General features: G+C 48.4%; 1 protein-coding gene across 9 annotated transcripts in view; it reads left to right on the top strand.

Annotated features, from left to right (window-relative positions):
* The window catches only part of LPP (LIM domain containing preferred translocation partner in lipoma), a 356,437-nt gene that overhangs the window by 18,899 nt on the left and 325,486 nt on the right, over nucleotides 1–12,052 (top strand). For 6 of the 9 annotated variants that reach the window (XM_055723235.1, XM_055723233.1, XM_055723237.1 and 3 more), the window contains exon 2: nucleotides 7,226–7,331. The gene's annotated coding sequence lies outside the window, so the exon portion shown is untranslated. Of the gene's footprint in view, nucleotides 1–7,225; nucleotides 7,332–11,285; nucleotides 11,392–12,052 lie in introns of those variants that run through there. The other 3 variants (XM_055723241.1, XM_055723239.1, XM_055723240.1) reach the window with 1 other exon arrangement.

The raw sequence follows: 12,052 nt of genomic DNA, 5'->3' as shown, positions 1-12,052 counted from the left end.
AAATGTTACAATGGATTATGCTTTCAAAAATACCGAGCCAGACCAAGTGGGCACAGGAATGGGGAATCCAGCTGGCTGCCAGGTATTTGTTGCTCTTTTCAAATGATCTGGATAAAACAGAAGCCTTGAACACAACGACTGTCTGGTCATGTAGGCTCTTGAGTTTTAAAAGTCTCGTTTGCAGATGGTTTTAAGAGCAGCAATAAGAGAGCCTGCCATGGTGCTAAGGGTTTCATTGTGGTGGCACCCAAGTAAGCCTGGGAAAAGGTGACCTTTGCCTTCAAATTTTGGCCACTTAAAACAAAAATGTTTGAAGGAACATCATACTTTTATCATAAAACTTTATAATAAAACCCTTAGACTTGAACAAATGTGCACAAAAATGCCATCTCTGCCCTTGGAGATGTCAAGCTAAAGGTGGGCTGCAGAAGACCCTGGGCTGGGAGTAGGGGGAGCCAAGCACCTTTGTGACCCTGTGCCTTGGGGCACGACATTTCTCTGCTCCCTTGTGCTCTTGATCACTGTTCGTCTGTTTTTCTTGACTGAGCATCTTAAGATGGGAGAGGCGTGTTAGGGCAGCATTCTGCAGGCGCTGCCTGGTGAGGATGGCTGTTCCTCAGTGGGGAAAAAATGACTTTTTTTTTTTTTGGTTTTGGATTGCAAAACGTTATTCTTTGTTTGAAACCCAGGCTCAGTGGTGCTCTGATACTGCATGAGAACTTGAAAGCAAAATCAATTACCCTTCTTTGATCAAGAAGCTGGGGTGCATTCAAGTGAGAAAGTGAAACTGCCCCCCTCTTGCTCAAGGTCTCTCCAACCATGCTTAGTGAAATGCAGACAGCAAACGGTGGGGGCAAAAGAAAAAAAAATATTGGTGAGGCTATTTTGAAAATCTTCCACTTTCAGTAGACCAAGGGAGTGTGAACAGCGTGAGGCTGGTAGTCTGTGCTTGAAAACACTGGGTCCAATCCTGGTGTCAGTTACAGACATGTAAATCACAGGCAGGGCTGCTGGCAGCCATGGGGAGCTGCTGAAAGGTTGCTTCAGCGTGGGACCCACAGGCTTTCTGGCATGGATGTGCTGATTCCTCTCATTCCTTAACCACCCTTCTTTTCTCGCCATCCTTGTGTGTTTAAAATAACAGGGGTGCGACATGGCTGGTTGTGCTGATGGGTTGGTCCCCAACCATCGCCCGGTGGCTCCGGCTGAGAGCCAGTGGCGTGGCTCCTGGCTGCCAGGATGCTGTAGGTAGGGCTGTCTTGCAGCTTCCTCAGCCACTGCTTAAATCTAAGCTGTCCCAAATGATTTTTTTCAGTTGTTACAATACAGCAGTCTCCATCTGAGAAAGCTGGATGCCATCCCTTCAGTGCTGCTGCAGCAGTCTCTCCTCTTTCTTCCCCTGCTCTTCCCCTCTCGTTTTAGTGTTGTTTTATGAATCCCTGGACAAACTGAAGATCAAGCATGACAGCAAAGATAAAAATGAGTCCCTTGGCCCCGAAGCCAGGTTTGCCACTGCTGCAGGACGCCAGGGCTCCTGCAGGGCAGCACTTCAACTCTAGGCTCTGTGCCCTGCAGCGTGCAGGGGCTGCTGGCGAGTTTGCTTTTTTACGGGTGCTAATTTTCCTCTTCGGAGCTGACAGTCCGTGTTGTGGCCAGCATCAGCCTTCCTTTAGTGCGAGAGCCGGACCAGGAGCTCAGAAGCGATAAGTCCTACTATGGCTAATTTTGACACGTGGGGTTGGGCAGATTTGGAAGCAGCTCCGTGCCGGGTACCATGTAGGAGGGCTGTGTGCATCCTTGCGGGTTCGCAGAAACTTGCCATTCGCACAGTTGCTGCTTTACACCAGCACAGGATCTGGCCTCCCAAAAGGCAACAGCCAGGCATGTTAGCTGTTGCTATTTGTATCGATGACTCTCTGAGCAGGTGCTGCTGCTGGCAGCGGGGTGGAGGAAATGTGTCTCCAGCTTTTGTTATCTTGCGTGATCTTTTTATTAGATAACTTCAGCAGCGTACTTTGGAATCAAGCAGTTTAATTTTAATAAATGAAACCTGAGAAGCACGGAAGCAAACACAGAAAGCTGTTAGTTGGGGCGGGATCCTGCGGGCTGCGGTGTCCTGGGATAGCAAGATCAGTCCGTGTCTCCAGGTGGCTGTGTTCAAGTGTAAAGTTATCCATCCGTCATACAAGCTGAATTTTAAGTCTGAGTGGACCCTGAATGGAGGTTTGCATGTAAGCAGTCTGACTTTTTGGGTGTGTGAGGACATGGAGACCTCAGAGGGCTCTCTTAGTGCTGGCAGTGGCCGGAACAGCTGAGGAATAGGGTTCTGGGAGTGGAGGAGAGAATGTGAGATTTCTGAGTTTGGGGACTTTGGCCAGCAAATAACAAATACATTGGCACAGCATGGGAAAGACATAAAAAATACATGTCAGAACAGGGCAGGCTTTTAAGTGTTTTTCATTTAAAATGAAAAGGTCAGATTGAATGAGGTTGTCATCTGGGGACCTGTATGTGCACCTGCCAGTCATATGGGGGAGACCCGTGTCAGTTCATGCTGATGGCTGACTTGCTGGGAGCTTGCCTGCGCTTAAAAATTGGTGACTAGAACGGTTAAAATGACAATTTTCCTTGTGTCAGTCAGGCTGAGCCATCTGCTCCACAAGCGAAAGGGAACGAAGGATCCCAGCGTGCAGCTGCTTTATCCCAGTTTAACTGGTGTTCACGCCTGGGCTGCTACAAATATAGCTATACTGGTTTAAAAAAAAAAAAAAAGAAATGGACCAGAAAACCCCCATTAAGCTCTGAATATTGGTAACACTTTCAAGTGTAAAGGAAACTTAAAAGCGAATGCAACTTCCAAGTAGCCAGAAAAACAGACTGTTCAGTCAGGCTGTTATGTGAGAAGTGTAATTAGCACTTGAAATTATTTTCATGACTAAGATTTTCTTTTAAAGAAATTGGGGAGTTTGGTTACTTCAATTTGTAAATGACCACTGTAAAGTTATGCTAGGGATGCCTGTTCTTCTGAAAGTGCTGACTGCAATTCTTTGAAACTTGGAATTCTTGCAGATGTTTTAAACTGTTCATTTCTGAAAAATCTGAACAATGCAAGAAAACTCAAACCATAACAGGACTGACATTTAAATTCAGGCATTGAAAACTGCTGCTTTTAGATTTAAATCTGCAAACAGGAAACCTTGCTTTCCATATTCCACTTGTGTGTGAAATTTATAATTTTTTTTTTCAGAAATATTGATTCTTACTGTTGATAATATAGTATCAGTACTAGCAGCCAGTGAGTGAACAGACTGTTTCAGACATCATGTCTAAGCATTTTAGAGTTTGTAGATCTCAGCCTCTCACTTTATTTTTCTTTTGGCTTGGGATGGCTTTTTAAACTTCTAATCACTTTCTCAGGTTTTTATGAGCTATACCTTAAGTTTAACTAGTTGGAAGAAACAAATGAAGTAAACAGTCTTTTGTGAAAGATGTGTTCTTTTGGTAAATTCTGGTTCAGACACACATTACTTGGACTGTGATAGCTGATTCCTGCTGTTTGGGCGTTTGCTTTAAATTACTTTTAAATGATAAATTGCTTATTGAAATGGTGCATTAAAATAAGTGGTCTGTATTGTGCTAGGCTTAAAAATGAAGATGCAGATGTGCACGCGTACGTGTATACAGACTCTGACAAGTCTTGGCCACTGTAGCTGGTGATGTGGAGGCATGAGAGTTGTACTGAGTTATGCCAGATGGGAGCCTGACAGTGTAAAACTGTGTTACCAAAGAGGCTTTCCTGCTGTTATCTCTTGCAGGACTGTGATAGAAATCTGGGATTTGTTGTTGCAGGATGAGAATCAGAATTAGCTGTGCACAGACCACTGAGCATCTGTTGCAGTGGCTCTGAACTGGGAGGACCTGTTTCATTGACCTAAAAGCCTGCCTGTTGCTATTATTTCTGTCGTAAAAGCACCTGGATATTCCTCCTCAGGGTTGTTGGAGGATGTATGAAACCCAGAGGTAGCTCTGTAGGGACAGTCTTTGCATGTATTTCTCTGGGGACTTCAGTGGGGAAAAGGCTTGTGCTGGAATTGGTGGCAGTGATTTGGGTAGGTCTGTTCTGTTGCGCTCATTTGTCCTTTCCCTACCTGAGCCAAAGCAGGAGTGAGTGTGGCTGCAAGGGGTTGACTTTTTTGGGGACTCGTTGTCTCTCAAGATCTTTCTCTCTTGCCTGCTTCCCCAGCAGAGCCAGCGTGGTTAAGGCTTTGCTGAGCCTCTGTGTATTCCTGTCCAGTACGAGGCTCTCAGGGATGCTCCTGGCTGAGGCATGGGCACAGGCAACTGGGAGGGACTTTGCGGAGAGGAGCTCTGCTGGTCTTGGGGTTTGGGGGCCTCGAATCTTGAAAAATACTCCTCAATGAGAAATGCTTGTTGTGATCTTGCCTGGAAGGGGTCTGATTTGGTGGTGGCATCACCATCACGGCTTTGTGGCTTGTGATGCAGCAGATGTGTGCAGCTCTTCTGGTACTTTGAGTCTGTCCTCTGTGTTTGCCTTCGGGGTGTTTCTGTGTTCAAAGACCCAGACTAACTTTTTCAGCCTTCTGCCAAAGAAATGGGGTCACAAATGGAGTCGTTTGACAGACTGGCTCAGGTGGATATAGCTGTGGTGAGTCAGGCTGTCCCTGTCCTGCCCAGCTGTGGATGTATGGGCAGGAGGGAGTGTGCGCCTGGGCATCAGTGGGTTGCTGTCCCTCTGGGGCCGTGCTGGAGGTGGTGGTCTCACAGCAGGCTTCAGCTGGGTGCTTCAAGGAGGGTATGTGGGGTCCTACTCACGTTGCTGCAGGAACCCCACTCACAAGGTGATGGGGACAGCTGGCTTGGAAAGTAAAGCCAGGAAGATGTGGTTCAACTAGCCAAGTCTGATGAGTCCTGTAACTGATCTTGTAAACATTTCTTGAGTTGAATCTGGTGAAAGACAAGCCCGAGCCAAGATCTTTTAAACACAGGTTGGGTCCCAAGAAACATTGTCTTACCTGGAGCTTCCAGAGGTGCTGTTGTGAGTTGAATTGAAACAATGTTGGAACTAGAGGGGAATGTTGTTGTCTTCTGCATTTGCAGATAAGACTGAAGGGCATTTTGCCAGGAGCCTGTGGGAAGGACCTAAATTGTATATAACTCTAAATCATTTTAAAGTGAAGAGTAAACATGCACAACCATAATATTTGCTTGTACTTGTCTCCTCTGTGATGGATGGAGAGAAATTGCTCTTTGGCTGAGTTCACCAGCAATAAAACCCTGCAGTTACTCATCTTCATCCCAAGCCTGCATTGAGTGGGAGAGGCCATTGTAATCTCCAGTTGAATTTGTCCTCGTCACACCTGAGGGGGAGTGTTGAGGGTCCTGGGGACTTTTATATCTGCCCAGACTTGTGGGGAATCAGGGCTGGGTGCCACAACAGGGACCATGGGACTGAGCTGGGAAGGTGCCACCTGGGTCAGGGTGGGCCTCGGTGTATTCTTGTGGTGTTGGCGCAATGGAGATCTGCCACTCTTTGGGAGAGGTGAGAGCCCTGTTGCTCTCCTGGCTGCTGTAGCGTCAGGTATGGCATGGGGGACAAGGGGTGCTGGCACGGGCAGGAAGCCACCTCACCGTGTGACAGAGTGGAGGGACCTGGACTGTGAGCCACCAGCACTCTTTTGCATTTTGCTGCATGTTGGTTGTAGATTTGTGGGCTCACATGCAGCCTCGTGAGCAGTGCAGGTACAACAAATGCAAGCCTGAACTGACCATTGCCGTTGTTACAGCAGCAAATGGAAATAACTTCCTCTGCTGAATGGTGATAACAAGGCAAGCCTGTGCTTGTCATGAGCAGAGATAGGGCCATCAGAGCGACCAGGATGTGGCTGGGATGGCGTGCTGGCCGTGGGCTGGTGGGGGCAGGAAGGAGTGTGCAATGCAGATGATGCTTATCTCTGTGGGATGCACCCTGCCTTGTGTCCTGGCATGCCACATGCAAGACAGTGGTCGTGTGGCCTGGCTGTCCCCTCTGCTGTAGCTTCATAGAATCGTTTGGGTTGGAAAAGACCTTTAAGGTCATCAGGTCCAGCAGTTAACCCAGGACTGCCAAGTTCACCACTAAACCATGCCTCTAAGCTCCACATCGATGCATTTCTTAAACACCTCCAGGGATGGTGATTCCACCACATTCCCGGGCAGCCTGTTCCAATGATTGACCACCCTTTCAGTGAAGACATTTTTCCTAATATCCAATCCAAACCTCCCCTGGTGCAACTCAAGGCTGTTTCCTTTTGTCCTGTTGCTTGTTACCTGGTAGAAGACAATGACCCCCACCTGCCTACAACCTCCCTTCAGGTGGCTGTAGAGAGCAATAAGGTCCCCCCTGAGCTTCCTCTTCTCCAGGCTAAACAGCCTCAGTTCCCTCAGCTGCTGCTCGTAAGACCCATGCTCTGGGCCCTTAACCAGCTTCATTACCCTTTGGACATGCTCCGGCACCTCTGCCATCCCTCTTGAAGTGAGGGGCCCAAAACTGAACACAAGATTTGAGGTGCAGCCTCACCAGTGCTGAGTACAGGGGGGATGATCATCTTCTGCAGAAGGGAAAAACAACACAGAGTTGGTCACTTCGAGAAAGGGTCTCGTCTGCTTTGCAGCTATAGGGAAGGGTGAGGCAGTACCTGATGGGTATTGGGCAGAGCTCCGCAGAGAAAAGGCTGCGCCGAGGTGAAGGGCTGGTGAACTGGATGGTGGTGTAGCTCCCTTTGCGGTAGTGGTAAACCCCATGAGCTTCAAACTGAATTAAATGATGCCTCCCAGCTCCCTTGCTGTGCCTGAGGTTACAGAGGGGAGTGATGGGTTCACCCTGTTCCCTTACTTTATGCCTTGCTTTACATATCCTTTTACCTCCCCCTTCTCAAGGGTCACTAAGGCCAGTAAAGGAGCTGTGGCTTGGGGAGGTGCAAGCTGTTGGCCAAGCTGTGGCAGCAGACTGCTGGTGCTAGTCATTGACCTAGTTCCAAGGTGGTGTTGCTTGCTTTTAGGGGGTGCCAAAAAAGGCCCTGGAGTATGGAGGCTTCTGCTTAGGAAAGCTGGAGAGGAAAATGCTGCGTTTCCCAGAAGCTGTGTGGGTTAAACTGCAAGTTTTGGAGACAAGCTGCCAGGAGGCCCATCCAGTATGCGTCACACCGGTCTCTCTTTCTCTTTGCAGGGCTGGGAAAGATACCCAAAGTCGTGACTCTGGTGGAGCCCTGCTTGTCTCCAAAAGCCCTGCTCTGATTTCATCCCACCGGCAAGGCTGTGCAGCGTGAGAACCGGTATGTAAACATGTTTCACAGACATGAGGGGCAACTTCTTAGAAGGATCTGTGGCTTTTCTGACAGCGGCACCTTGTTTGTGGTTCTTTGCGAAAAAATAATGTCTTCTCCTAACAGAGCGTGGAGGTGGGTGGTAGGATCACTTGAAAATAGGAGACAAACTGGTGGTTCCCTGATGGTGATTGCACCCAGAGGCTTTCATGGAGAAGGGTGCAGCAGTGAGAAGTGGCAAATGTTCAGAAGTTGTCCCAGACTATGGCGCTGAGGCTTTAGATGTGCTCTGTTGAGCAATGTGTTGTGTGGTAGCATGCACAGATAGGTGATGTGGGGGGTGACAAATGCGCGCACGACAAATGCACATACATACATATATATGCACACATGCTGTACAAATCTAGGCACATGGAAACAAAGATGCGCAATGCATATATAGTATATACTATACGGTGGCGTATTGGAGCTTGGGGGTGTATATACCAAATGTCTGTATATACTATATATGGTGATAAAAGAATGCATATGCATTCATGTTCTCTTTTTTCTTTTTCTGTCTTTTCTGTCTTTCTGCGGAGCTGTTGCAAAACTACCAGATTCAACCTCCTGGGGAGCCTTTCTGGCCAAGGTTTTACAAGCCAGCACCTGCTTTGCCTGCCTGACTTCTTTCTATATTTATTCCTCTGCACCCAGTTTTTGCCTGTGCCTGCAAAGTGGAACTGTCACAAACATTTGCGCTAACTTTTGGCTGCACAGGACTTCAGCTTGCGAGTCCCAAGTCTGCTTTTGTGCATGCTGGGGGTGGAGGCATATGTGTGTGTAGCTGTGCATGTGTGTGTATGATTATCCCGTCCTTGCTGTCTGCATTATGTGGTCTGTGTTCCTGTGACGCTGCAGCAGTCCCTGTGTTCTGTATGCCATGCAAGTCGTGCTCTCTGCCCCTCCAAGGCATTTTTATGAATCAAATATTCTCAGTTGTCCTGCTTATGTAAATTCATTTAAATGAAATTAGCCACGCCTGACCCAGTGGCTGATTGATAATTATCTGTACTGCTGCACAGGAGATAGTTGGATTTTATTCCCAGGCCCTCAAGCTTTTACTTTCCAGGGTTAGGACTGTGGCAAGGAGAGGGACTTGTGGCGCTGTGTAGCAAGGAGCTCCTGGTTAGGCTGTGGTTGGACATGGATGTGTCCATCCCTCTGGTTTCTCTCCTCTGTCTTGTTTGGAGTGGAAGGTGCTCTGAAGCAGAGGCACTGAATGCCAGCTCATGCTTAGGTACCACTGTTTAAAGCGGGCACAGTTGCAGGGGAGAGGGTATAATGTCATTTCAGCTGGGAAACTGAGGGGAGATCCTAATGCTGTCCTGGGGAGTGTGAAGCTGGGGGAATAGCCTCGTCGGTGGGTCTCCCATCAGTAAATGCTGTTTAGAGGAAACAGGTGCTCATTCCCAGCCTGATGGGTACATCTAGCACTTACTGAAAAGCGGGGCTGGGCTGCCTGCCAGGAGCTGGGAAATGGCTTGTCCTCGTGTGCTCAGGCCCCTGAGCTCCCGACCCCTCTAACAGCTATATTCGTTTCTGGCAAGGGAGTGCCTCTAAGGTCACAAAGACATTAGTCCCAGGTTTCAGCCCTGAGAGCCATAAAACGTACCCTGCCTGACCCCTGTGCAAAGGCAAGAGGCAGCGCGTTCCCCTGGGTTTCGTTTCCCTGTCCCCGCTGTGTGTGCCACTGCAGCCTGCATTCCTCTCCCCTTTGGTAAGCCCTTTGCCTCTTGAGCTGACACAGCTAATCTTTCCCCTGCTGGCAGGGCAGATGAGGTTAGTGGCATTTAACTGCTAAGGAGAACCTCCGTCTGTCCGTGCTGCAGGAACCCAGAGCAGTAAGGGCTGGTGCACGCCTGGGATGGGATTTTGGCTATTCCACGTGTTCCCCCTCCACACTTCTGTTCCCTTCCTTGACTTACATTATTCTCTGCTTCATCCACTGTTTGTCCTTGCAAAAAGCAGTACCTTGGAAGTTGTTTTCTGCAAGGGGCTTGAAAACTGAGTCAGAGTTTGTAAAACCTGCACCTACCTGACCCTTCTTACCTTGCTTTTGGAGCATCTTCTACCATGATGACTACAATGCTCAGGATATCTCCCATTTCTGACAATGGAGAACGCTCCTGGTGGACTGGCTGCCAGCTGGGACCCATGGCTCTGGGGGAGATTTTAGTGGGTTTCTAGAAAAATAATTGATCAACTGCCTATTGAGAACGAGTCCCAGCCTGTGTTGCGTTGACGGTGTCCGGGTGAGCCACTTAGTGCCACTTCAACTGTTGGCTCTTTAAAGCTGCCTTTATAACTACCAGTGTAATGGACATGTGCTGATGCTGCCTGGCAAGGTTTATTTTTTGCAGTGATAGTGATGGATCACTAAGGCAGAAAGCTTTCGTTTCTTCTAAAGCAAAGGTTTACATGTTTTCTCTCACCTGTGATACTGCTAAACTCGTGCGGCCATGGGCCCCTGACCTCTGCCTGGGTACTGGAGGCAATTGTACAGCCTCTGTCACTGCAGGATTTCAGCTCCTCCCTGAAGCCTGTGCTTCAGTACCAGTGAAAGCCAGATGTACTATAATGTCACTTTTTTACAGTTTGTTTTGGCCATACATGGGCAGAGTCAGCTCTGGAATTCCTTCCCTATAAATTCAATAGCATCATGTGGGTGGTGCTGGGGAATCACTCTGGTCTGGTTGGATTGCCTCAGCAGCCCCGTTTCCCTTGAAAACGTCCTGATTTGCACATTCCTGAGAGGTTGCCTGTTCCTGGAGCCTCTGGCTGTGGCTACCAGAAGGCTGTCCTCCCATGGTGGCAGGCAGAGTCACCTCCCTGCTGTCCTGCAGGTCAGCTGTTGCAGCCCAGGAGTGACGCCCGTGGGAGCAGTGGCACGGCTGTATTGCTCTCGTGTGCAGGCAGGCTCTGCACGGGCAGTTGGGGCCTCTTAAGCATAACCCTTCTGCTTGCTAAATTTTATGTATGGGCTTGAGCATTGGCCCTCAAGCCCCTCTCCCAGGGGTGGGGAGGCTGGCCACTCCGTTCCCACCTGCCACAGGGTGCTGCATTGTGTGTTGTCCCAACAGGGATCAAGGGGTGCTGTCACCCTGGGGCTTATTGTTCCTGTGGGGAGATCTTGCCTTGTCCAAGCAAAATGTTCCCTTCTGCAGAACTGTGGGCATTTTGGGGGAGTTGTTTTTGGTTTTTTTTGGTGTGTGTTTTCATTTCCTCTGTTGTGTTTTTTGTAAAGCAAAATCAAACGTGCTTTTTTGCAAAGCACCAGCTAGATGAGCCAGGTCAGGGGACATTTCCCTGCTGCAGGTGAGCAGCTGGTGTGGGACCCGGCAGCAGGACCTCTCTAGTGGGACTGATGACTGAGCCTTGCCTTTTCTGGTGCTGAGACGGTGTCCCTATAAACACAGCCTGAATTTGCCTATTTGCCTTCAAAGAGCGCTCCAAAAAGTAGTTCTAGGAGGTTTTCTGCTGATGAGTCAAGGGATGAGAGGGAAGCTGTAGGGGGCGAGGGGCAATGGCTCCTGGAGCTGCCCCCATTGCATCTCCCCTTGCATCCCTGGGAGGGGACAGAGATGCAGTGTCACCCATTGGGCTCTCCAAAGTGCAGGTCAAGATGGTGGCACATGGCCCAGTGTTGAGGCTCTGTGTAGGTCAGCAACAGCGAGGTGCTCAGCTCAGGCTCCAGAGGGGCAAGTCATCCCTGTGCCAAAGTCAGGGAGAGAAGGGTGATTTTTTTTTTTTTTTTTGACATCCTTTGGAGTTTTGATCTCCATATTTGGAAATGTTTACCCATTGCTCTGATCTATTGCAAGGGAGGGGAGGTGACTCAGGGTCTGGTGGAAGCAGGATTTGAATTCCTGTAGTAAGGTTTTTTTTAAACCCACCCCCCCACCCCCCCTTTCTTGTTTTGGAAGCTTGTTGTGGTCAGTTTTCAGTTTGCTCTTGCTCCTGGACCTTGTTCCAAATTTGATCTGCTGGAGAGGGAAGTGTGTTAGTGAAGGAGCTTGCCTGGATGCTGGTAAGTGTATCATTGCTGCTTTAGCAAGCAACTTGGGATCTTTTTGTTTTGTTTAGTCAGATGGATTGCATCAAACTGTGTGCGTTGCTGGTGGAGGCAGGCATGTGGATCGCCAGTCAACAGCAAGGGACCCAATGAAACCTTCTGTAGCAGGGAAGGTTGGCTTAGTGGATTTGTCACAAAGGCAAAATGTTTCTTCAGGCCTAGGTATATAAAGATAATTTAAGCCAGCTCCTATTTAGTAACGCTTTTCCTTTAGTTTCGCTGGTAGATGCAGCAAGGCAGCAGAGCACTGTAGAGTTAAATGAGTATCTATTCATGTGGTCAGCAAGTAAAATATAGCTTAAGTATGATTTCTGTCTCTTAACACACACTTCTGCTTAAAAAGTCTGCATAACATATGGATATATTTCTCTAAAATGTTAATGTTTAACTCTGTTTTGTTAGGAACCTGAACAAGTTTAGTTGCTATAACTGGATGAAGGGTTCAGTGTCTGGTTTTTCCTGTTATTCTTTATTTTTCCTTAGTGTGAAGTTTTTAATCTGTCTGATATTGCAGCTGTCTGCTGCTCTTTCCCCACCCCCCCATCCCTTTCCTTTCTCTTTCCTGAAAGGAAACTGCAGTTCATCCAGGCAGTCAGGGGCGTGGGGGGAACCTGGA

Source organism: Falco cherrug, chromosome 11, assembly GCF_023634085.1.
Source record: "Falco cherrug isolate bFalChe1 chromosome 11, bFalChe1.pri, whole genome shotgun sequence".
Taxonomy (NCBI): domain Eukaryota; kingdom Metazoa; phylum Chordata; class Aves; order Falconiformes; family Falconidae; genus Falco; species Falco cherrug.
This window is presented reverse-complemented; position numbering and strand designations above follow the sequence as displayed.